The following is a 27365-nucleotide window of genomic DNA, read 5'->3' on the forward strand; positions in this document are numbered from 1 at the left end:
TGTATTGCTTTTGTCTCTCCTTTGTTCAGAGACAGCCTGGCAGATCTATTCCCCTAATAAAGGCTTGTTGTGGCCTGGTCTGGTCTTGGTCTTCAGCCTTTTACTGACACATATTTTTTGTAAATAAAACACTGCCCCACCTAAACAAGCTCTCTAGCTTCAAAGAAATGTACTTACTAACAAACAGAAAGATCCCTCTGCCAAATTCTACTCCTCAGCTTTCCCTTTGGTATTAACTTTCTACATCTTGGTCTGCCACCCATAAAAGTTGAGTTTTGTGAAAACAAGATGATGCTGTATTTATTTTTGCAACTTCTTGTAACCAATTGGTGGTCATCTTGGGTCTCCTTCTGGAGGGATACGCTCAGGTACGTCTCACTGATGGTATTGGCTATATGGTACCTTGCAGCCTAGATATACCTGTATTAGTTATTAATTGCTGTGGAACAAACTATCGCCAATTTTGCAGCTTATAAGAACATATGTTTGGTACCACACACTCTCCCTAGGTCAGAGTTCTTGGCTCCGGATTTCCCATGGCTAAAATCAAGGTATCTCCAGGGCTGACTTTCCTATCTGAGGCTTTAGGGCTTCATCCAGTCTTTTTCAGGTTGTTGGCAGAATTCGGAGGCCTGCAGCTTGTAGAACTGAGATCCCTTATGGGCTGTCAGCTGGGAGCTGCTCTTAGCTTCCAGAAGTTTGTTACATTCTTTTCTATATAGTCCCCTCCATCTTCAAAGGTAGTAACAAGATATCTCCTCCATGACTAATGCCCCTCAAACAACTAATTTCTTTCTTTGTTTTTTTGCGGCAGTACGGGGGATTGAACTCAGGACCTTGCAGTTTCGAGGCAGGCATGGCACCACTAAACTAAATTTCCAGCCCACGATGAATTTCTTTTAAGGAAGAGCTCAGTTCTTCTTCAAGTGTCACCTGATTAGGTCAGGCCCACTCAGGATAACTGTGCCAGTCAAGAGTTTGTCTTGGTGGTGGTAGAGTAGGCATTATTTATACAGAACATTCATTTCATTTTATATTAAAAATACAAACCAAACCAAACCTTGAGCAACTTTCCACTGGTTCATCTAACATAGCCTAATTTTGGGAATGAAATTCATAATACTCACAAGTTCCATGCACACACAAGAGAAAGGTCATAAATAGGGTTATTTTAGGATTACTCCTACTATAATACTATACAACTACTTTCTGGTATACAAACAACTAAGTTATTTCCTATATTTTGGTTTCTGCAATAGCTACAATTACAGTTCTTTTGCATTTATTTTGTATACTTTGTAACTATTTTAATTGGAAGTTATGAAAAGTGACATTTCTGGGTTGAACAATGATCGCACTTTTAATTTTTAAAAATGTGCATAGATTTTTGTTTTTAAAAAGTCTCTGGGGTCATAAAGTACAGGAGTCTTTTTAAAAATAAGCTTTTAGGGCTGCGAGTGTAGCTCAGTGGCAAAGCACTTGCCTGACATTCATGAGGCCCTGAGTTTGATAACCAGTGCCTTAAAAATAAAATAAAATGAACTTTTAATTGGGAATACTTTTGAAAAATCCCATATGCTATGCAGGCACTCTACTACTGAACTACACCCCCAGTACATACCATACACTTTGGAAGGAAATCACTGTATATAGCCCACACTTATGAAGCAGGGCATTATGCTCTACCTCATTGAGAGCAAACTATAGACGTAAGTTATTTAGAGTTCTGCATAGATTTGCTTATTTTCTTTGATTTATCAACATGATCATTTATTAATATTAGTATGGAACCTGGATATTTACTTAATACTTTGGATTCTAACTTTGGATTGACATGATTATTTGTATGATTGGGTGTTAGTCTTTTACCCTGATGGGTGATAATATTTATATATATAAACATTTCCACAGTCTCTTTATTATTCTCTGGTATAGTATAATTTTTTCTAACTTTAGTAGTAAGTTTAATTCCCTGTTTGAGAGAGAGAGAGAGAGACAGGGAGAGAGGCTGAGGATTGAACCCAAGGTCTTGCACTGAGGTACATCCCTGCCCCTTTTCTAAAATTTTGAGACAGGGTCTTGCTAAATTGTCCAGCCTGGCCTTGAAGTTGCGATCCTCCTGCCTCAGCCTCCTGAGTGGCCAGGACTAGGCATGCACCCAGCCTCCCTACTTTTTGTTGCTTAAATCAGGCCAGCTTTGACTATTGCTATTCTTTCAGTTAATACTTACGTCACTTTGAAAGATCTCATCTTTTGCTTGTCTTTTTTTTTTTGGTACCAGGGATCAAACTTGGGTCCTTGCGCTTGTGCAGCAGGCGGCGAAACCACTGAGCTAAATCCCCAGCCCAACTTGTCTTTTTGTTTATATTACTGTTTTGTTTTTGGACCGCTACCTCTCTTTTGGCACTATGAGATACCTCAGGTTCATCTTGCATACAGTCATGTGCTATATAATGACATATTTATTTATTTATTTATCTATTTATTTATTTAGAGACAAAGTCTTGCAATGTAATTTGGGCTGGCCTTGAATTGGTGTAGCCTAGGATGGCCTCGAACTCATGCTGATCCTCCTGCCTCAGACTCCTGAGTGCTGGGATTACAGGCATGTGCCACCACTCCCAGCTCATGATGATATTTTGGGCAAGGACAGATAGCACATACATTGATGGTCCCATGAGATTATAATAGAACTGAAAAATTTCCATAGCTGAATGACTTTGTAGCCACTATAATGTCATAAAGTAACTCATCACTCAATTGTGATTCTGGTGTCAACAAACCTACTGTACATTAACAGTCATATAAAAGTATAATACATACAATTATGTATAAGATAATATTTAACAATGATAAATGAATGTGTTACTGGTCTATACTATAGTCACACAGCATACTATGGTTTTGCCCATGTTTACTGGGTTGTCTTTTTCTTATTGGTTTCTAAAAACCATTATATATTGTTATGAACCTTTTATTAAATAGATAGTCCCCAAATTACAATTTTGATCTTTATGATAGTGTGAAAATGATATGCATTGAATAGAAACCATACTTTGAATTTTTCTCTTTTTCTGGACTAGCAATATGTGGTATGATACACTCAGCTACTCTCAGGTATAATACACAACTCCCAGTCAGCCCGATGATCAAGTGGGTAAACAATTGATTCTACAGTGTATTGTGTTGCTTAGTATATTTGGTAGGTATTAAATGTATTTTCAATTTAGGATATTTTCAATTTATATATTTGGATATTTTAAATGTATTTGTTGGTTTATTGGATTATAACCCATTGTAAATCATGGAGTACCTGTAATGTAGTCCTAGGCTGTCATTTGTTTAAAATCATTTTTTTAACCCAGCTGTAGTGGCACAGACCTGTAATGTCAGCACTCTGGGAAGCTGAGGCAGAAGGACTGCAAGTTCAAGCCCAGCCTGGGCAACTTAGCAGACTCCCCCATCTCAAAATAATAGAAAGGGCTGGGAATGTAGCACAGTGTGAAGGCCCTGAGTTCAAACTTCAAAACTGAAATCCCCCGAACCCAGCAAACAAAAACTTGACTTTTTTGGTGGTATTTTTGTCAGTTTCTAAGCTAATGTCTTGTAGCCTCAAACCTTCCATTCTACACTGCTCTCCAATGCTGGACTGAAACTGCAAAGCTAATTATCCTTAGTCAGCTGGCTTCTTGCTAAGTCTTGCCAACAGGGACAATAGAGAAAGACTAGAGGACAGGGGAAAGAGTGAGGAGGGAGCAGCTTCTTCCTGTTTTGCTTGATCCTCCTGTTAGTGTTGATTGAGCATTGACTCCTTACCATGAAGGCAGCACTGGGTGCCAATTTTCAGTTTCTTGTAGCCATCCCAGAATAAATCTCACTGCAACTCTGGGAAGGTCCAGTCAGGTTGTAACCAAGGTAGGCAGAATAATGGCCCTCCAAATGTTTCAGTCTCCTAATCTCAGGAACCAGTTCAATATGTTATCTTACACTCCATAACAGACTTTGCAGATTTGCCCAAGGTGAGATGGGAGATTATCTGGACTAATCTGGCTGAGTCCAAGCCATCACAAGGGTCCTGAAACATGGAAGAGGAGGGCAAAAGAGTCAGTGAAGACAGTGATATGTGCAATGTACAAAGGACTCAGCTGACTTTGAAGATGGAAGAAGGAGCTATAAGCAAAAAAGTGTGGGTGGCCTCCAGAAACTGGAAAAAGCAAGAAAATGGATTTACCCCTAGAATTTCCAGAAAGGAACACGGCCCTTCTGGCTGCTTGATTTTTAGCTCAGTGAGTTAAGCCAAGAATGACTGTTGAGGCGCTTAAGAACAGCAATGCCCCTAGAGCATGGGATTCTAGTTGGTTCTGCCATTAACTAGCTGGCTCTGGGGGCAACATGGCCCCTCTCTGAGCCTCAGTTTCCTCATCCACTGTGTGCTGGGCATTACCCATTCTCATCACTGCAGAGCTTGAAGCAGAGAAATGAAATGATCAGATTTGTGCTGCAGAAAGATCACTCAGGCTGCAGTATGAAAAATGCATAGCTCTTTCTTATCCATATTTATCAAAATTTTACTAATCTTTTGAGCCCTAGTTAAAATTTTCCTTTTTGCAAGTTCCCTCCTCATCCAGACTAACCTCTTAGTCCAAGTTCTTCTGTACTTGGTGTTTCCCATAAAGCAGAGAGCTGCATACACCACAAACCCCTTGACATTGGGAAGCACGTTTTTCATCCTCATGTGCTCCACAGGGCTAGGCTTACACAAGCACATAAATGCATGGAGAATTATCCTGTGCACTAAAAAAAACATTTTAGTGGGACAGAGAAAGGAATAAGTGAGTCACTCGATACTCATTTGAGACTCAAGCCTTCTTTTGATAACAGAGTTTATCTGTAAGCCTCTAGATGTGTATGATTAAAGCACCACAGGATGTATTTTCCCTGGCTCTGAATGGTTCTGAGCTGCCTGGAGTGCTGATGTTGGATGGAACTGTCTGGGAAATAGGCCCTATTGTCATGAGGCTTTAATCATACCCTGCAACTCTGAAGCCTGAGTGCTTCCTTTTCACCTTGCACAATACATTGACAGCTTTGCCCTCACTGGACTATGGATAAATGAGAATGAGTGATAATGACCTGCTTTTTCTTTTCTTTTGAAAGTTTTGCCTCTTAAATATATCCTTCCCTAGTTCCCTGCAAGTCCATACTATGGAAATAAAAAGCTTTTATTGAACACCTATTCCACAGTTTGAAGATCTGTTCTTCTGTTTTGTAATTTAAAAAACTTATAGGAAAAAACCCCCAAATATTTATTACCATCTAAGGAAAGATTGGAAAATGCTTGTAACTTTTTATAGAGTCTAATTAAGAACAGTAAGCCTAAGTAACTCAGAGATTTCCCAAATAATTTACAAAAGAATTTTACCGAGCATTGAGTAACAAATTATTCACAAATAGTGATTGTCTCTGGGAGTGGGTGGGGACAGTGTTTAAGAAAGAATATGAGAGAACTTTCTATGTATGGACATAATCATACTTTATAATTAGACAGACACATATGAGAATACATTTGTTAAAGCAAAGACTTATTCTAGCAGCACAATATGATGATCATTATGCCTAGGAGGGTACAAATACAGGTCACCTTGAAATGTACTTGGCCCCTGCCGTGGTCACAGGTCCTGCTGCTCTCCGTCTACCTGCCAGTTGGAATATGACCTCCAACAGAGGAATAGATGGCAGAAAAAGATGTTCTGTTCTCCAAAGCTGTTGAGTGGGAAAATGTCGGAGAGGGAGGAATGGAACTGTGGAATGAGAAAGATACTAGGGAAGGTATATAATAAAAAATAGCTAACATGAACCACATTCTAAACTTGGGCATTTTATTTCTCTTCTAAGCCACACACCAAATAAGCAGCAAAGAGATGTGGATCAGAGCAGTGATTCTCAGTTAGCTGTGAGGTGGAACTCTATAGCTCTGAGAATTCCAGAGAATCATGGGGGGGGGGGCGGTGTCTAAGCTATTTTCACATAATTCTAAGCTGTTGTTTGTCTTTTCATTTGCTTTCTTGTACAAGTGTACACTAGAGTTTGCAAAGGCTGTATGACCTGTGCGGTTTTAACAAACTAAATGCAGAAGCAGGTTTGAGAATCCAGCTGATTACTTTTAAGCCAGACATTAAAGAACTTTGCAAAGATGTAATTTGAGATAGTGTCTCACTGGGTAGTTCAGGCTGGCCTTAAGCTCACTATGTAGCCCAGACTGGCCTGGAACTCATAGTGGTCCTCCTGCCTCAGCCTCCCAAATCCTGAGATTACAGGTGTGTGCCACCATGCCCAACCACAAAGATGTAAAATAGTGTCACTTTTCTTACTAAGGACCACGTCAATGTCACTCTTCTCACTTATTTTTTGTTTTAGAAATATATTTTTCATAAGGATGTTATTTATGTTAATGTGTAATAAATGTATAATTGTTTTTTTTTTTTGGAACCAGGGATCGAACTTGGGTCCTTGTGGTTGCAAGGCAGGCGGCAGAACCACTGAGCTAAATCCCTGGCCCCTGTATAATTGTTTTTAATGAGTCAATAAATGTTTAAAATTTTCTCACTTCAATTTCTAAAGTAGCAAAATTTGATTGATGTAACACACAAACAAATGCTCTCTGGGAATTCACAGAAATCTATTACAATTTTTAAGCTGGATGCGGTGGCACATTCCTGTAATCTCAGCATTTGGGAGGCTGACACAGGACTATCATGTTTTGAGGTCAGCCTGGGCTATACAGTGAGACCCTGGCTCAAAAAACAAAAAGTTTAAATTGAGGGGCTGGGGATTTAGCTCAGTGGTTCCACCGCCTGCCTTGCAAGCGCAAGGACCCCAGTTTGATCCCTGCTACCAAAGAAAAAATTTTAATTGAAGTGTAATTTATATGTAGTAGAGTGTGCACATTTTAAACACATTGCTCAAATACATGTATATATCATGTAATTTCTACTATTTCAAGATATAGACCATTTCCATCACTGCAGAAAAACATCATCTCAATCAATACCCAGTTCCCCAGAGGTGATCATTACTCTGATTTCCATCTCCACAGATTACTTTTGTTTGTTCTTGAACGTTACATAAATATAATCATATATTATATAGTCAAACTGAATATATATTTTGTTGTTGTTGAGGATTGAACCAGGACCTTATGCATGCTAAGCACATGCTTTACCAGTGAGCTATAGGCCCAGCCCTATGTCTGGCTTTTTTTTCTCTCTAAGAATAATCTTTTTGAGATCTTTCTATGGTTGGGCATGGTGGCACACTCCTATAATCCCAGCACTCAGTAGGCTGAGGCAGGAAGATTGCTGTGTTTGAGGAAAGCCTGGACTACATAGCGAGTCTGAACTACTTAGTGAGACCCTGTCTCAAAACAGCCAAAAAAAAAATTAAGTGAGATTTATCTGTGTTATTTTGTATATTAGTAGTTATTCATTATTACTGCTGGTAGTAGTCCACTGTATGACTATATCACAAATTGTTTTTATTTTCCTGCTGTGAATACTTGGATTTTGTCCTCTGATTGGTTTAGCATAGTTCTGGGTGTGGATGATAGATTTACTGATTTACCCTAGGTGTGGGTGGCACCAACCAATAGGCTAGTAGCCTGGATGAAATAAAAAAGGGAAAGAAGAAAGAAGTCATTCTGCTTCTTACCTCCCATGCCATGAACTATTTCTCTTCTGCCATGTCCCTCTGCTTTGCCTTCCTGCCTTGGAGCCAGCTGAGTATGGACTGAAACCTGTATAAACTGGGAGACAAAAGAAACCTTTTCTCCTTTAACTTGTGGGTGTTGGGTATTTCATTCTAGCAAGAAAAAAGTAACTAAGACATTTGCATTTTAAAATATTATTCTGAGTATCTTTTAATGTGCTTATTAGTCATTTTAATATCGTTTTTGTGAAATTTTTTCAGATATTTTCCTCTTTTTAAAATTGAATGTCTTAATAAAGAAAAAATGTAAAAATTGGATGTCCTTTGCTCATTGATTTGTAGGATTTTTATATATATATATATATTTTTTGGTACTGGGGATCAAACGCGGGACCTTGCGTTTGCGAGGTAGGCGGCAGGCAGAACCACTGAGCTAAATCCTTGGCCTCTTTCTGTATAGTTTGTATATAGACTCTTTATCATTCCATAGGTGGCCTATTTTTCTTAATGGTATTTTTGATAATTAAATGTTCTTAATTTTAATTAGGTACAATTTATCAATTTTCTTTTCTAGTTTAGTGCATTTTGTATAAGATTATCTTTATCTACCTCAACTCAATATCATGAAAATATTTGCCTATGCTTTATTTGGATGTTTTATTGTTTTAGCTTTTGAATGTAGGCCCTGAATACACTTAAAAATATTTTTTTGTGTGTGTGGTTTAAATTAAGGATCAGAGTTTCTTATTCTCCATACCCATCCCATTGTTCCAATACCATTTATTAAAATACTATCTCTCCCTACATAATTACAGAGGCATCTTTGATGTAAATTAAGAAGACAGATAGTTGTCTAATCCCTTGTCTGTGGTTTTGATTTCCCTAGTTTCAGTTATCTACAGTCAACATCAGTCTAAAAATATTAAATGTAAAATTCTAGACATAAACAATAAGTTTTCAATTAATAACTTTATTTATTTATTTATTTTTTTTGGTACCAGGGATCAAATTCAGGACCTCGTGCTTACCAGGCAGGTGCTGTGTTGCTGAGCTACATCCCTGGCCCTTCAGTTAATAACTTTTACTATCATTCTGAGTAGTGGGATGAAATCTTGCACCATCCCTTTCCATCTTTCCTGGTACATAAATCATCCCTTTGCCCTGTATATCAATGTTTATACACTACCATCCATTAGCAGCCATCTCAGCAGGCCACTGTTGCAGAGTGCTTGTGTTAATAGTGGGCTCAAAGCAGAAGAGGAATGGTGTAAAGAAGGTACCAGAGCATAAAACACAGAATGACAGGTGAACTCTGGTACCATGTGGCAACATTGCAGGGCATGTAGGAAAAAACAGTACAGGTGCTCCTTGACTCACGATGGGTTAAGCCCTTAAAAAACCATTATAAGATAAAAGTGAAAAAATGTATTTAATACATCTAACCTACCAAACAGCACAGCTTAATACACAGCAGTCTGCATAGCATCATTGTTTACCCCTATGATTCTGCAGCTGACTGGGAGCTGGGGTTCACTGCTTATCTTGAGAGTGCTGTTCTGCATATTTCTATTCCAGGAAAAAGTTAAAATTTAAAGTATGATTTCTACTGAATGCATATTGTTTTGCACAACTGTACAATCAAAATATTGTAGGCTGAACCATCATTAATTTGGGGACTGTCTGTATATATCGGGTTGAGGACTATCCACAGTTTCAGGCATTCACTAGGGGTCTTATCCTCATGTGGATAAGAGGGGGCGACTCTGTATTTGAGGATCTACTTCTAGACACTTTCTTCTGTTCCAGTGGCCTGTTTGTCCATCCTTGCTCCAGAAGTACTCTATTTTAATTTTTAGCTTTATAATAAACCTTGAAATCTTGTGGTCAAGACCTCCAACTTTGTTTTTTGAATTTTATTCCCTTTGTATACCAATATATACTTTGGCTTAGTCATTGTTAAGAATATAAAGGAGGTGATTGTGGTACACACTTGTAATCCCAACACTCTGGGAGGCTGAGGCAGGAGGATTACAAGTTTGATTCCATCCTGGACAACTTAGTGACTTAGTGAGATGCTATCTCTGAACAAAAATTTAAAAGAGCTGGGGGTGTAGCTCAGTGCAAAGGGCTTAGGTTTAATCCCCAGTATTGGAAAATAAAAAAGATATCAAGGGGTCTAGGGACTAAAAGGTTTGAGAGCTGCTGATTTGGAGTATGGACTCAATAATAAGACCAGGATCAAATCTCATTTTCAACTGCCTATTAGCTGTGTGACCTTGGCACATAATTTAACTTTTCCATGACTCTGTTTCCTCATCTCTAAACTGGACAATAGTAGCATCTATAAATTAACAGGGTTGTACTTGTCAAATATTGAGCATTATATAAATGTTTCTATAGTTGTTAAAATAAATAAGACAGACACATATATTTTAAAATAATATTAAGTCAATGAACACAAAATTTAAAGAATTTAAACAATTGGACAGGAAATACTGAATCTTTTGACAAACTCAGAATACTCAGAATCTGAGTATATCAGCTTTGTTTAAAAATAAAAATACTCAAAGTATAAATATACAAAATCCATTGTATTTCTCTACACTAGCAATGAATTACTGAAAGTTGAAATAAAAAATCACATTTGCAAAGCATCAATCAACATGAAATACTTAGAGATTAATTAAATAGAGTATGTGTGAAACCTGCATAACGAAAACTACAAAACATTGCTGAAGGAAATTAAAGATGATCTAAATACACAGGGAGGTGCTTCATGTTCATAGATTAAAAGACTCCATAATTGTTAAGACATTAATTCTTCCCAATTGATTTAGAGATTCAGTGCAAACCCAGTCAAAATCCCAAAATCTCAGCAGGTAATTTTGTAGAGATTGACAAGTTGATTCTAAAATTAGTATGGAAAAGTAAAGAACCCAGAAAAATCAAAATAATCTTTAAAAAGAAGAATGAAGTTGGAGAAACCAAACTACCATATTTTTAAGACTCATGATAAAATTATGGTAACTAAGATTAGAAAAAAACATAAGGATAGACATACAGATCAATAAAACTGGACCTAAAAGCCAGAAACAGACTCACATATGCAAGGTCATTTAGTTTTCTACAAAGGTGCCAGTATACTTCAATGGGAGAAAGGAAAGCCTTTTAAATAAATGGTGTAGAACAACAGGATATCCATGTATGATGATAAACTCAACCCTTACCTTGTATCCTAGACAAAAATTAATTTAATGTGGATCACTGAGCAAAATACAAGTGCTAAAAGTGTAATTATTTAGAAGGTGTTATGATTTGGATCTACACTATCCCCCTAAAACCTCATGTGTTCAAAGGTGGGGCTTCTGGAAAGTGATTGGATCATGGAGGCTCTAGTTGATTTGCTGTTAGGAGGTAAGCCTGGTTGGAAGAGGTGTGTCACTGGGGGCGTGACCTGGAAGGGCATATTTCCCTCCCACATTCCACCCCTCTCTCTGCTTCCTGGCCACCATGACAGGAGCAGTTTTCCTCTACCCTTCCACCATGCTCCCTACCATGCAAGGATTGCAACTTCTAAAACATGAGCCAAAATAAACCTTTCCTCCTTTAAGTTGTGGATGTTGGGTATTGTTTCTCAGTGACAAGGAAAAGTGACTAAGATAGAAGGAGAAACTGATTTTCCAACCCTGAGTTAGGCAAAAACTTCTTAGAAGGTGCAGCCACCTGCCTCATAAGTGCAAGGTCCTGAGTTCAATCCCTGGTATCAAAAAAACCACAAAACCTTCTTAGGAGATATAACAATAACCATTGGGTTAGGAATGTAGGTAGAGTGCTTGCCTAGTATGTTCAAGGCCCTAGGTTCAATTCCCAAAACTGTAAAAACAAAAACAAAATGTTAATCAGTAAAAACATTAATAAATTGGGCTTCCTCAAAATTAGGAACTGTTCATCAAAAGACACTCAGGAAAACAAAAACATAAGCCACAAACTGGGAAATAATAGTTGTAAAATATGTGATTATGTGTCAAAAGTCACATAATCATATATTTACAATAGGTACACATTTCGAATCAAGGACTTGTATCCACAACATGTAAAGAACACTTAAAGTTCCATGATAAAATTATCAGTCCAAATAAAAAATGGATAAGAAATTTGAACACCTCACCAAAAAAGTATAAGAAACATGAAAAGATGCTCAACATTACTATTCACTAAGCAAATACCAATTCAAACCACAGTAAATTGGGCTGGGGATTTAGCTCAGTGCTGCCACCGCCTGCCTTGCAAGCACAAGGTCCTTAGTTCAAGCTCCCGTACAAACACACACACACACACACACACACACACACAACAAAAACCATAGTAAGTTATCATCATACACTTAGTAGATTGCTAAAGTTAGAAAATACCAACAACACCAGAGGTGAGGATGAGTAACAAGTGGAAATCTGATATATTGCTAGTGAGAATACAAAATGCTAAGACTATTTAGAAAAGTATTAGGAATCTCTTATAAATACAGTCTTCCATATGACACAGCAATCCTACTTTTAGGTATATATCTAAGAAAAATGAAAACATACCCACTTAGACACTTAAATGTGAATATTCATAGCAGCTTAATTCATAATTGCCCCAAACTGGAAACAACTCAAATGTCTTAGTTACTTTCTCATTACTGGGACAAAATACCTTATACCCACATGTTAAAGAAGAAAAGGTTTATTTTTGCTCACAGTTTGTAGAAGTTTCAGTCCATTGTCAACTGATTCCAAGGCAGGATCGCATGGCAGAGGTACATGGCAGAAGAGAAACAGTTCATGGCATAATAGGAAGCAAGCAGAGTGACTTCCTTCTTCTTTCCCTTTTTTTTTTTTTTTTTTGGTACCGGGGATCGAACTCGGGTCCTTGTGCTTACAAGGCAGGCAGCAGAACCACTGAGCTAAATCCCCAGCCCCTTCTTTCCCTTTTTATTCCATCCAGACTACAAGCCTATTGATTGATGCCACCCACACCCAAGGCTGGGTCTTCCCTTTTTGGTAAATCTATCATTCACAGCAGAAATATGCTAAACCACTTGGTGGACTAATCCAGTATCACACACCCATGACCCAGTATTGCACACCATGATCCATGATCCATGATCCATTCTCAAAAGCCCCACCTCTGAGCACATAAAGCTTGGGGGGGGGCATGTCTAGATATAAGCCATAACATCAAATGTGGCATATGCATACAATGGAATACTACTCCACAATAAAGCAACAAACTATTGACACATGTAACAACACGAACAAATCTCAAAAAACCACTATTGGGTTAAAAAGGGAAGAATTCATATTGTATAACTCCACTTATATGACATACTGAAAAAGGCAAATATATGGTGGCATAGAACAGCAGAGATTACCAGGAACTGGGGTTGAGGAGAAGAGATTCGACCATAAAGGAATGGAATATTTAAGGGTGCTAGAAATGTTCTATGTTCTAATGTGGTAGCAGTTACTTAGCTATATCAATTTGTCAAAAGTCACATAATCATATACTTACAATGGGTATACTTTATAAATACCCCAATAGACCTAACTTTTTAAAACTAATTTCAGGGGTGGGGAGGTAGCTCACTGGCACAGTGCCTGCCTGGCAAGTGCAAGGTCCTGAGTTGGATCCCCAGTACCACCCCCCCAAAAAAGTAAAAAATAAATGAATTTCAAGATGTCTTTCAAGGGTCCACACTCTATTTTTTTTGTGTACTTTAAATTCTGCCTAATAAACCTCTTTATGCCTCTCAAACTAATTAAAAAAAAACCCAATGACAATCATTAACCTTACAAACTTATTCTCTTTAAGTATGGCCTCATATACAATGCAGAAGAATAACATTTATACCAGTCCCTCTTGTCTGCAGTTTCACTTTCTATAGTCAACTGTGTTCGAAACTACTAAGTGGAAAATTCCAAAAATAATTCAAAAGTTGTAAGTTGCACATCATTCTGAGCAATGTGATGAAATCTTGCACCATCTGCTCCTTCCTTCTGGGACATGAATCATCCCTTTGTCCATAGTTATCCATGTTCTATGTGCTACCTACCTCTTAATCATTTAATAGGCATCTCAGTTATCAGACTGACTTGTCATGATATGATAGTGCTTTGGTTTAAGTTATCCTTATTTTACTTAATAATAGCTTCAAAGCATAACAGTAATACCTGCAATTTGAATTTACCAAAAGAAGCCATAAATGATTCCTTTAGGGACAAAGGTAGAAGTTCTTGACTTCAAAAGTGAAGAAAAAAAATCATGTTGATATTGTTAAGATCTATAGTAAGCGTAACTCTTCTACCTGTGAAACTGTGAAGACAAGAAAATAAATTCATGTTAGTTTTGCTATTGCACCTCAAACTGCAAAAGGAATGACTAGAGTCCATGATAATTTCCCCATAAGGTCAACCTTGAACCTAACCATTGAATTTGATTAGGTTCTCATCCAACTCAGTTTGCAACTAAAATCATGGCAAGAATCAAGTTTGTGAACCGAGGTACCATTGTATTTTGTTAAGGTGGAAAAGGCATTAAACTATGAGATTCAGCTGGGGAGGTAGCTCAGTGATAGGTCACTTGTCTAGCATGCATGAGGCCCTTGGTTCAGTCCCCAATATGAAAAAAATATAGGCTTCAGTACTATCTTGTTTCTGTTTCAGGCATCCACGGGGTGGGGTGGGGGTGTCCATAGAAAAATGTGTTATATGAGAGAAATTGGAAACAATAAGAAAAGAAAGAATACCACCCATATATAAGTTTATCACTTAAATTTAGATGGCTGCAGAGGTCTCTGCTAAGGTTGTAGCCCAAGGCATGAACATTTTTACCTCTGAGTCCTTGCAAATTACTTAGTGCTTAGCAAATCATAGTCATTCACTGAAGCTTGTTTGAAGTGAACTTATGCTCTAAATACTAAAAGACATGTAGTCTAATTATTGCAGTGGGTTTGGCAGACTGGCTAACTCAACATGAATGGTTTGAACTGTGTGTCAAGTGTACCCAAGATTAATTCACTAGAAGGAATCATAGGACTTGGAAAAGGCTGTTATAATCAGCTATGGTTTATTATAATAAAAGGAATACAGATTAGAATCAGCAAGGGGAAAGGACACACAGGGAAAAACCCAGGAGAAATCAGGTGTAAGCTTCTAGTAGTCTTCTGCTCCTCTCCCAGACAGCGCTTAATTTCTCACAATGATAAGCAAAGTGCCCCTAACCAGGGAAGGTTACTTGAGCCTCAGTGTCCAGGATTAAGAAATCAAACACATGGGCATGTGCCCTCTATATAAATCATCTTAAGTATCTCAGCCACGTGGAAGTCAACTGACAGTGTAGCCCATAGTCTCAGGCATACAAAAACAGATCCTTGCTGTAAATCACACTATATGCATAATCTGTATAGCCAAACTGAGATAATATAGCTCAAGGCCTCAGGCATACAAACATTTATCAGACAAGCTATTCTACATTTCAGAGGCTATCTTCCAGAGCTGGTTGATGTGCAAGTTTTGAGTAACCCAAACCTGATGAATTAATTTTTAATTGAACAGACTATATAAATGTTTTAAAGACAGGGTAAATGATTAGATATGTATTCATCTATGTATATGTATAACATTCCCAGAATTTATGTCTTATATTTTATGTGCATGTATTTTTTCTAGGGAAAAGTTTCACAGCTTTCATCAGATTATCAAAGATCCCACCACTTAAAAAGTTTAAGAATCTAGGGAGAGGTCAAAAGATGGTGGAACAGGAAGCCACAGAACTTACTCTCCTAGAAACATTGACTTAACCACAATATATAGTTCAAAAATCTTTTAAGGGAACTCCAAAAACCAGTTAGAAAGTCACAGTAGAGCCAGAGATTTAGCTCAGTGGTTCTGCTGCCTGCCTCACAAGTGCAAGGACCCAAGTTCAATCCCCGGTACCAAAATAATAATAATAATAATAATAATAATAATAATAATAATAATAATAAAGAAAGTCACAGTAGACAGGCAAGTAAGTGTAGAGACAAGAACTATTGCATTGAAACCAAGAAGCTGTGGCTTTTGTATATGATTCTTCTTTCCCTACAAGCCAGGACACCTTAGTGTGATCAGAAAAAAATGCCCAATTCTTGGCTGCTCATTTGGGAGGGAAAGGGAATAGTGGACTATATGTCCCATGTTCTGGCTTTCTGGGAGACCTTCCAAGGCACTGTTTTCTGTTTTGTCTGACTCTTGAGTGCAGAGAAGTAACTGGCATACTTTTGATACTTGAGAACAAAGGAGAGCCTAGGCCAGTGATGGCGAACCTTTGAGAGACTACCAAACTGAAACCCAAAACCCACTTATTTAATGCAAAGTGACAACACTACAATTAAACTTGAAAGCTAAGATTTTCCTTTAGAAAAAACAACTCATACATTAACATCTTTTGTCTTAAAAAGAAAAACACTTAGCTTTCAATGATGCAAACAGCTTTTTAATGACAGGGAAAAGTTTGCATTTGGAATGCTTTTGCACAATTAATGTGATCTCTGCTGTTGTGTGCATGCTGATACTTTGTCAAACCTTGGCTAGTACTTCGTTAGTTTGAGAGCAACACATGCAGCACTCAAGTCATCTGTCAGTCTGTTTCTGGTATCAGATTTGATATCATTCAAAGCTGAAAATAGCTGCTCACAAGCATAAGATGATCCAGAGTAAGAAAAGCAACCCCAAGTGCTTTCATTGACTTAAAATTGTTTGGCAGAAAATTCCACACTTTAAAGATTTCATTTTCAAAACTACCAACTGTGCTGTCTTTTGTCATCCCTTCACACTCTATCTTCTCTGATGCAGATGATAGAATTTATTTTTCCAGACAGTTTTCTTAAAATTCTTTTAGCTCCAATTCCAGATTTTCAAAATCTAACCAGTGTAAGCAAGAAAGATCAAGTTCTTCAAATTTGGCTAGAGAAATAAGAAAACACAGGTTTGCTCCATCATATAGAACTGTAAAAACCTGTTACTAAAATTTTCCTTTGTAGCTGCTACAATGCTAGAAAATTCCTTATAGATTTCCTGATGGCTTGTAGGATTGTCTGCAAATGTTACATAATTTTTTAAATGCATTTTTAATTTGGAAAATATTTCAGCTGCCCACTTTCAGGATCTGAGCGACTTGGCTCACATGCCAACAGGGAGGGCTCTGCATGTCTGCTGCAGCACACATGCCATAGGTTCATCACCACTGGCCCAGGCGATGGTTTGGGGAAGACCAGAGAACCCATAGTATTGGCAACAAACACCAGAGAGAACAACAACAACAAAAAATTAAGGGCACCTGAAAAAAACTTTCTAATTGGGAAATTACATGTATAAGCTCAGAGAAATGCATCCCAGAAAAGATTTAAGAGGCCCACGCAATATGCAGTTAGGCTAATTGGTGAAGGTCTGTAAATACCAGAAGAGGTGTTTGTTTTTTCAGATGCCCACCTCCCAGCAAAAAAATATGAAGGCATATGAAGAAACAGGAAAATGTGGCCCAAAGGACTCAGATAAAGCTCTAGAAGTGGATCCCAAAGAAACAGAGATCTATTTAGTCACCTAACAAAGAATTGAAAAGAATTATCTTAAAAGAGCTCAAACAAGCTATAAGAGAACAGAGACAACTAAGGGAAACCAAGATAACAGTGCATGAATAAAATGAGAATATTAACATAGACATAGAAACTATAAAAAAGAACCAAAAGGGCCTGGGGATTTAGCTCAGTGGTTCCGCTGCCTGCCTTGCAAGCACAAGGACCTGACTTTGATCCCCGGTACCAAAAAAAAAAAAAAAAAAAAGAACCAAACAGAATTTTTAGAATTGAAGACTATAATAACTAAAGTGAAAAATTTACTAGAGGGGGTCAACAGTAGATTTTATCAGGGCCGGGGATTTAGCTCAGTGGTTTCGCCACCTGCTGCACAAGGGCAAGGACCCAAGTTCGATCCCCAGTACCAAAAAAAAAAACCAGTAGATTTTATCAAGCAGAAAACTCAGTGAATTAAAAAACAAGTAATTTAAAATTATCAAGAGAGAGGAACAATAAATAAAAATGAATAAAAGTGAAGAAAACTTAAGAGAATTATAGAAAACTATCAAACAGATAAATAGATGTGTTATGGAACTACAAGACAAGAAATAAATAGTGGTCTATAACTTTCCAAATCTGAAAAGAAAATGGACATTCAAATTCGAGAAAGCCCAAAGGACTTCAAGTACAAGACTTGTCATAATCAAATAGTCAAAAGTGAAAGTCAAAGAAAGAATTTTGAAAGCAACAAAAGAAAAGCAACTCATCACATACAAGGTTCTGTAAGAGTATTAGTGGATTTCTCAGTAGAAAACCTTGCAGGCCAAAAAGGAATGTATGATGTGAGGACTTCATCAAAATTAAAACCTTTTGGCTGGGAGTGTAGCTCAATCAGAGTGCTTGCCTAGCATGCACAAGGCCTCGGTTTAATCCTCAGCACTGCAAAAACAAGCAAATGAATAAAACCTTTATTGCCTCAAAGTAAGGTAGGATAGAAGAAATAAAAGATAGGTAGAAAGGAGACAAGGAAATCATATCTAAAGTATTGTACTTTTAAGAAGACTGCAACTTCTGATATCCAGCCACAATTACCCAAAATGATCCATATCAGCATTCTGCTGGTTAAATTTAGGCTCCAGACTCATCATACCCCAAATTCCTCAGGAATACTGAAAGTCCATAAATTGGCTTAATTGAGAAAGTAAAGAGCAGGAATCTAATCCTAAAATGAAGAAACAGGTTGAGGGAATCCAAAGAATGTTTAAATTACCTATTCAAAAAAAATAAACAAACAAACTTGGCCCATACTTGTAAAATGGGCTAGTACCCTTCTCAGGGGGGTGGGGCACTTTTTATGGGGTTTCTACCAGTTCAAGAGAAGCATAAATGGTCCTCTTCCAGGAAATAATGTGCCCTCTCTCACGGGCTTGTACTCTACTTCTTTGAGTACATACTAAAATTTCTGCCTAAAAAACCATTCCCTTACTGATGTACCTGAAAATTTTTTTTTCCATGATGAGAGTCAGCAAACCTGTGAGCCCATTCTATGTTTAGTGTGGGTTAGGTTTCTTATCTCAGCTTCAGGAATCTCCTTGAACCTGTCCAGTGATATTTTCCAGTGACAAAAGAACATCATCAAGAAAGTGAAAACAACCCACAGGATGGGAGAAAATATTTGAAAATCATGTATCTGGTAAGGCATTTGTGTCCAGAACATATAAACAACTCTTACAATGCAACAAGAAAAAGATAAGCCATCCAGTTTAAAAATGGCCATAAGATTTGAATAGACATTTGTTCAAAGAAGATATACAAATGGCCAGGAAACAGATTAAAAGATGCTTAGCATCATTAGCCACTAGGAGAAAGCACATCAAAACTGCAATGAGATATTATTTCACACTACTATTTTTTAATGACAAGGCAAGGATGTGGAGAAATTAGAATACTCCTGGTATGAACATAAAATGATACTTTTCAGTTTGACAGTTCCTAAAAAAGTTAAAACAAAGAATCACCATATGATCTAGCAATATCACTCCTAGTATATACCCAAAAGCAAGGAAAAGATCTATCCACACAAAAACTTGTACCTGAAGGTGCATAGCAGGGTTATTCTAAACAGCAAAAAGGTAGAAGCAACCCAAATGTCCATCAGTTGATAGATATGCAGACAAAATGCAGCATACAATAAAATATTATTCAGCCATAAAAAAGTATATATGATAACATACATGAATATTATATTAAGTGAAAGAAAACAGGCACAAAAAGCCGTATTGTATAATTCCATTTATATGAAATATCCGGAATAGACAAGTCCATAGAGACAGAATGTATATCAATGGTTGACTGTGCCTAGGGGAGGGAGAAATGGAAAATGACTGCTAGTAAGCATGGGCTTCTTTTTGAGGTAGTGAAAATGTCATGGAATTAGGTGATGGTTGTACAACTCTGTGAATATTTAAAAAATACTGACTTGCATACCGTAAAGTGGTAAAAAAAAAAAATGTTTTTTTGAGACAGGGTCTCACTATGTATTACTGGCTGGCCTTGAACTTACTATGTTATGTATGTAGCCCAGGCTGGCCTTGAACTTCTCCTGCCTCAGCCTCCCAAGTGCTGGAATTATAGGCATGTGCCACCACCCCCAGCTAAAGTGGTAGATTGTCAATAAAATACATATAAAAAGAAGGAAAGCTTTCAGTATGTATACTAAAATAAAAAGATAGGGCTGGGGATTTAGCTCAGTGTTTTCGCCTCCTGCTGCGCAAGCGCAAGGACTCAAGTTCGATCCCTGGTACCAAAAAAAAAAAAAGTTAATGCAGAAGAAGATAATGGTTTCAACTCAGTATGAATGAAAAAATAATAAAATGGTTGACAGAAACAGGAGTTGCAATGTTTCTTTTAAAGGACCAATTCTGTTTTGCATAATATGAACGTATCCCAGTTAATCACTTGAGTAGTATTTAGGATTCTTCCGTGACATGAGTATTCTTTCAACATGTATTTACTGAGCATGTTTTATGTCTACATACCCTTTGACAAAAAAGGGATGTTGTTCCCAAGTTATTGAAAGTAGACATGTGCCTTGTATTTTCCCAGTGTTTCTTGAGGCAGTAAAATTTTCTGTGATTGGGCCGGGGATTTGGCTCAGTGGTTTCGCCACCTGCTGCGCAAACGCAAGGACCCAAGACCAAAACAAAAAAAACAAAAACAAAAAAATTTTCTGTGACTGAGGTTATCATAGTCCCTTGCACCTTAAGAATATGGCTTCCACAAAACTATGATTTCCTGGGAGGAAGATAGTTTCCTTTTGTATAAGTTCCTGAAAACCTCTAAATGATGCCTTCTTGTAATTCTTTTTTTCCCTTCCATTTTCAAAGCTATGTAGCTAATTTTTCTATGATGTCTTACACTTTCCAGCTAGTTAACCTTTCTCTTGTTAGGAAGAAAATTGGTTTTTGTTTGGTTGTTTTGTCAGAAGAGATGTTAGAAAAGCCTGCTTCATATTTTTTGTATTATGGTGTTTAGTTTATGGTAAGATCAAAAGAATTCTATGTCTTAAATTAGGGACCCTCTCAATCAGAGATCATTAATACAAATTTGATTAATCATTTGGTTACTATAAATTAAAGAAAAACACTTCTCTTGGGCCAGGGATTTAGCTCAGTGGTTCCGCTGCCTGCCTTGCAAGGGCAAAGACCTGAGTTCGATTCCCAGTACCAAAAAAAAAAAAAAACACTTCTCATAGTGGTTCTCATAGAGCAGAAGCTGTAATATGGTCTCAGAGGAGTTCTAAATCTTTTTTGGTAACCAACATTTTTTAAGCACCAAGCAGCCAGGAGTGGTGGCACATGCCTGTAATCCCAGCACTCAGGAGGCTGAGGCAGGAGAATGGCCACAAGTTTGAGGCCAGCCTGGGCTACATAGTGAGTTTAAGGGCAGCCTGAACCACATAGCAAGGCCCTGTCTCAAAAAAACAAAAACAAACAAACAAACCAAGCACCAAGCAAATATACAAAGTAAAGGCCTCAAAATATGGGCAGTCAGGAGTGTAGTGAATTTTGAGCATCTTGACTTAGATCTCTGTGCAGATGTTCCATGTAGCAATCATGGAAAACTAGTTTAAAATCTATTTATTTTGAACTTTTTCTGTTAAGTGATAATCATTAAGAAGAATAACATCATTTTACATGACACCAAAACTACATATTCAGCAGAACACAGAACCAAGTAGCCAAAGATTTCTATAATGTTTGAGAATTCAGTATCTTCCCTGATATCATTTCTTAGTCTGGCCACTTGAGCAGGCAGCAGCCTGTCACTTACAGCCTCTTTCATTTCCTGTTCTAGTTCATTATACCTTAGGCTTCCCCAGAAGCACACAACCCATATGGAGATCCTCTGCCAGGCAGGAAAGCTCAATCTGAAGGAGGTAGAAATTGATACGCAACTCCGAGGGGGCATGAAGGCCACAATAAATTTCCACCTACATAGGGAATTTTATTTTGTAGGTTGACAGTGTGTGGGCATAAGCAGAAGGAGTTTATGTTTAGATCTTATAGTTGGGAGCTTTTTTCATATTGACTGGATGCTCTTTGGCTGTCAAAGGATGGATAAATTTCAGAAACTACAGTCAGGTTGGCAATTCTTTATCTTTGCCTTTTTCTCTTAAATATACCCTAAAGAAGTTAACAATATAGTCAGTTTACATTCACAGCTTTCATTCAAAAACTTCAGTTCTCTAAGTGGTTTCACCTCTCTTCTTCTTTGATTTGCAACCAGAATTGTGGAGGGAATTCTGCAACCAGAATTGTGAAATGAAGCCAGGCATGGGGGTGCATGCCTATAATCTCAGCACTCGGGAGGCTGAGGCAGGAAGACTGTTGTGAGTTTGAGGCCAGCATGGGCTATATAGTGAGTCCAAGGCTAGCCTGAACTACATAGTAAGACCTTGTCTCAAACTGGGGACCGGGGATTTAGCTCAGTGGTTCCGCCGCCTGCCTTGCAAGCGCAAGGTCCCGAGTTCGATCCCCAGTACCAAAAAAAAAAAAAAAAAAAAAAAGACCTTGTCTCAAACCAAACCAAACCAGAATTGTTAAAAGAATTAGATTCATGGGCCGGGGATTTAGCTCAGTGGTTTTGCTGCCTGCTGCCCAAGTGCGAGGACCGGAGTTTGATCCCCGGTACCGAAAAGAATTAGATTCATGAACTGAAATACCACTGTACTTAAAATTCTAAGACTTCAGAATCACATTCATAAATACTTTTGGCCAGGCGTGGTGACACACATCTGTAATCCCAGCACTCAGGAGGCTGAGGCAGGAGGATTGTAGCAAGTTTGAGGCCAGCTTGGGTTACATAGTGAGTTCAAGGCCAGCCTGAACTACATAGTGAGACCCTGTCTCAATAAACAAACAAACAAAAAACAACAACAAACCCCAAAACCAAAACAAAACAATAAATATGCTTACCCCAAAAATCACATGGCTATTTGTGTTATTCAGTTTTCCATCACTGTGACCAAAATACTTGAGAGAAACAACTTATAAGGAGGAAAGATTTATTTCTAGCGGATGTTTTCAGAAGTATCAGTCCATTGTTGATTGGCTCCATTGTTTTGGGGTCCATGGGAAGGCAGAACATTAGGGCAGGGTGTGTGTGGTGGAGCAAAGCTGCTCACCTTGTCAGAGCAGGGAAGCAAAGAAAAAGACAGAAAAGGGATGAGGTCTCAATATCTCCTTAAAGGGTACACCCCCAGTGACCTAACTTCTTTCCACTAGGTCCCACCTCTTAAAGGTTCCACCATTCCCAATAGCATCACAGGCTGACAACCAATTTTAATATATAGGTCTTTGGGGGGGGCAATTAAGATCCAAACCACAACACTACTACATGTCCCAATGGCAACCAGAACAAAATACCATTCTAACAGAAAGGAGAGGGCTTGAAATTATGCAACTGGCATGAAAGAGCCACATTCAACTCAACCTTAGTGAGCAAGGAGACCAAGATGAAAGGGAGTCTCTACTCAGGTCTCTTCTTTACCATGAGGGAGGCACTTGGAATTGCAAAGGCAACTTTTAGCTTTCAGAAGTGTGTTGCTGCCAGAAGTGGAGAGAAAGTCTCTTACACCTCTTTTTCTTTTCTATTCTAAAGTGCTGAGCAAAAGGTCTATTTATATTGGCTTGAAGTAGCCTAACCATTGCCAAAGAACATAAAGGAAATTATATACATATGCTCTCTTCCTAAAATGCCACTTCCTTTGTGAAGCTATCTTGGTTCCTTATTCAGAATGTATAGCCTCTTTTCAAACTCTCTATCATATACTTTCTATTTCCATTAATATTTTCAAACTATTATGTTAATAATGTATTTACAGGTCTCCCTCTCTTGGTATACCACAAACTTCCACAGCTCAGGTATCAAGTCATTATCTCTCTGATTCCCACATTACCAAGTAGAGTGAGTGCTTTATAAATGGTAGGTGCAAGATAAATGATGAATGAATAAATAAATATGGTGTTGTCAGCTTCTTGATGACTTGAAGTTATGAGGACTTTGGGAGTTTTAGTAAAGGTGAAAGCAAATAGGATCGACATACCACCTTTTCTATTTATCCACTCTCTACACTCCAATCTCTTTTTTCTATATTTGGTATGATTGTGTGCACTGAAGAGGAAGATACCTCTACAGATGACCTTCTTAGAATAAATTTTATATTTGATATGTCTATTTTGATAACCTTCAAATATACCATCTTTGGAGAAGATTTCCAAGGTTAAGCTAAATTTGATGGACAAACTCCCAATTAGTGTAAGCAGACAACAGTAGTTCTGATGTCCGTGATGTAGTATTGCTACCAGATGCCTCAGAAAAATTCTGAGATTCTAAAAACTGAGAGTGCAACTCCACAAGATTCTACTAACCAGATGCTGCCTATACAAAGCAATCAAGAAGAGCAAAGAAGGCCAGGAACAATGACACATACCTGTAATTTTAGCTCCAGGAGGCTGAGGCAGGAGGATCACACATTCAAATCCATCTTGGGCAACTGGATTTAGTGACTTAGCAAGACACTGTCTCAACATAAAAAAATTTAAAAGGGGGGTGGGTGGGTTGGGAATGTAAGCTCAGTGCAAAGACCCTGTGTTCTGTTCCCTCTACTGGGGGGAAAAACAAAGAAGGAACATGAAATTCCTTTTAACTGAGAAGGAAAAATGGTCCTTAACATTTAAAGGATAAGCATCTAACTAGATACTGATTAATGAGGAATGATAAATGTTTTAGGTACACAGAGTCAAATGACACAGATGTTTCTAAAGAGAAAGGTTAAATTTGGCCAGTGAAAGTCAATTCAAGTAAGATTTTGCCGTCCTTTGCTCTTCACCTGTCTCATGTGTTATTTTACTTCTGGGTGTAAGGTTTGTAAAACTTTAAGAACTAGAGAATTTTGATCTTTTATAAAGTTGGAAATTTCTAAATAATGATCAATTTCTAGCACAATGCACATTTCCCTCTTCCCAAACAAACAAGATACTTGGCTTTGACAGGAACAATGTACCTTATCGCTGAAAAGAAAGGAGATGAAGAGGAGAAGGAAAAGGAGGAGGAAGGAAAGGAGGAGAAAGAAGAAAAGGAAGAGGAGGAAGAAAAAGAGGAGGAGGAGAAAGCAGCAGTAGTAGCGGAAAAATTGTTTGAATTTCATATAGCACTTTTGAGTTCATTAGGCCATTATCCCCAGAGTTGAATTTAATCAAAGAGTACAAGCTCAAAGTCTTTTAGTTGACAAGAAGCAAGTCTTTGGCTTGGGATTTCTATGTTTGAGTTGTAAATCTGGTTCAGAGAAAAGTAATCAGGAAGTAGCCTGGCTGGAGACAAGAAAGAGCCTTAAAATGAGAGATATGAGACCATGGATTGTATTTGTGACTTAGTCTCTTAACAAGCTTAGGGACCTTGAGCAAATTACTTAAACTCTCATTTGTGATGGAATAGTCTTTGATGATTTTTTTTTTTTTTTTTTGGTACTGGGGATTGAACTTGGGACCTTGCGCTTGCGAGGCAAGCGGTAGAACCACTGAGCTAAATCCCCAGCCCAGTCTTTGATGATTTCTAAAGCTCTCCTCTAGCTGTATGAATTTTTTAATTGTTGAACATTTTTCCTTAAGTCATTGATTAGTTCATTTAATTATCTATTTGAACACCTTCAATGAATATAATAAAAGAAGTAAAATTAACAAATCTCTCCCTCAAGAAATTGATGTGAGTAGGAAAGGTGAGGGGTTTATCCATATAGTAGTATAGTGACAAAGAGGGATGCTCATTCATCCACTCAGGTTCTAAACAAAAGTCACAAGAAGCCTAGGAAGAAACAAGCAGGGAAAATAGTACAAGAAACTCCAGAGAACCAAATAGGAGAAACAGAGGGTAATTTATTGTTTCAGTCCACAAATGTTTATTGAGTGCCCACTGTGTGCCAGGCACTATGATGAGTACTGGGGATCTTGGATTGGTAACTCAGCCAGGGTAGGCCTCTGATGAAGCTTATTTATATTCTGGTGGTGGAGAAAGACTAGGTGAACAAAGAAATGAAATCCAGATTGAGTAAATTCTGTGACAGTAAGAGAATAATACAACATAAGAGAGAATAAGTGCTTGTGAGTGGGATGGACTACCATTAGTAGAGGGCAGAAGGGAAAAGTCTTTGGATCCAGGGACAATTGACAGAGGTAAGACCAGTGGTAGGTGACAATTAGGACATCCAGTGTAGAGGGGCTAATGGTCCAGTCAAGGGAGTAAATTAATGCTGAGGCTAGAAAGAGCTGGTGCAAAAGATCACCTGTATGATTGGAACTTAAAAAGCAGTTCCTTTTGGAAAGTACAGGATCAAAACAGCACTCAACTGGAAGTGACTTTGCCCCTCAGGGGATATTTAGCAAAATATAGACACAGATTTTTTTGTTTGTTTTGTTTTGTTTTTTGGACAGTTGATAGCACTGGAGAAAAAACCCAGGACCCTATCTGTGCTAGGCAGGCTACACCCACTCCTCAGAGACAGTTTTGATTGTCCTGACTGGGGCGGGGGTGGGGGTGGGGGGTGGTTGTACAGTATTATTACTGAGGCTGAGAAAACTTATACTAAAGGAATTTTTCAGCCCAAATCGTAGTTTTAGTCATTATATTCTAAACTTGTGTTCTCATCAATTTGAATTTTTTTTCTTTTCCTCCAGGAACTAAAGAAGAACAGGTGTCAGGCAGCCCACTCTTTCATCAACTGTTCGTAAATCCCATTGGAGAGGTTCAAGGGACTTCAGGAACCTTTGAAAAGCATCACAAGGCACTAAATCTGTACTCAGACTCATGGGAAAGACTGAGGAGATACACACCCGGCTACTTCCTGGGCTGACCTCTAGGAAGGGATGAAGACAGGGGTAGGGGCTGGAGAAAATATTCAGGTTTTGGGTGCATAATGACACAATGCCAGTAGGAATCCAAAGTGGGCCCTCTAGCAGCGGAGAGGGGCGAGGTGCCCTGGAGGCCTGGAAAGCTCTGGACTCTCGAGCGCCATAGCCCTTCTGGTTGACCCCGGGACCCTTCAGGTTCTAGCCTCCCCTCCCCCACGCTGCCCCGCGCCGGCCTCAGCCTCCCTGGGACCACCTGGTCCGCCTCAGCCCCACGGGTCCTCGGGGCCTCACCTCGGCGGGCAGGAGCCTCCTCAGGAAGCCCGCGAGCAGGCTGTCATCCTATAAGCTGCCCAGGCAGGGCCGCCCCTGGCAGAAGGCACCGTCTGGGTCATTGTGCAGCCTTGCCTCCCCCAGTTTCCGAGGCGCTGCGAGCTCCACGCGGGTCCCTCAGGCCCAAGAGCGCGGCGGGAACTCAGGCCAGGGCGGGAGAGACGCGGCGCCGGAGGTCTGAGGGAGGCAGCCTGGGAGCCGGGCAGGCCAGGGGCCCCCAACCTCCGCTGGTCCTTTCTTTGCATATTCATGAGTCTGAGCGAGGCCAGCCGGCCGGCTAGCCTTGGAGATATAATGAATTATTCATCAGGAAGTATCTGGCCCCGCCCAGG

General features: G+C 38.6%; 1 long non-coding RNA gene across 10 annotated transcripts; it reads right to left on the reverse strand.

Annotated features, from left to right (window-relative positions):
- On the reverse strand, nucleotides 1–27328 carry LOC101712463 (uncharacterized). 10 transcript variants are annotated; one of them, XR_015446209.1, is made up of 7 exons: nucleotides 26995–27270; nucleotides 24291–24378; nucleotides 13917–22982; nucleotides 7708–7801; nucleotides 5642–5763; nucleotides 4635–4794; nucleotides 1–4075 (listed from the first exon to the last, which is right to left on the reverse strand). It is a non-coding gene; the product is annotated as an uncharacterized LOC101712463 (long non-coding RNA). The 10 variants fall into 10 exon arrangements; XR_015446213.1 differs by having other exon boundaries at nucleotides 5642–5801; nucleotides 22774–22982; nucleotides 26995–27227; XR_015446212.1 differs by having other exon boundaries at nucleotides 22774–22982; nucleotides 26995–27226.
- Nucleotides 27329–27365: the final 37 nt, after the last annotated feature.

The sequence above is a fragment of the Heterocephalus glaber genome, unplaced genomic scaffold, assembly GCF_053883595.1.
Source record: "Heterocephalus glaber isolate CG9 unplaced genomic scaffold, H.glaber_assembly_v1.0 deba00001687, whole genome shotgun sequence".
In the NCBI taxonomy this organism is placed as follows: domain Eukaryota; kingdom Metazoa; phylum Chordata; class Mammalia; order Rodentia; family Bathyergidae; genus Heterocephalus; species Heterocephalus glaber.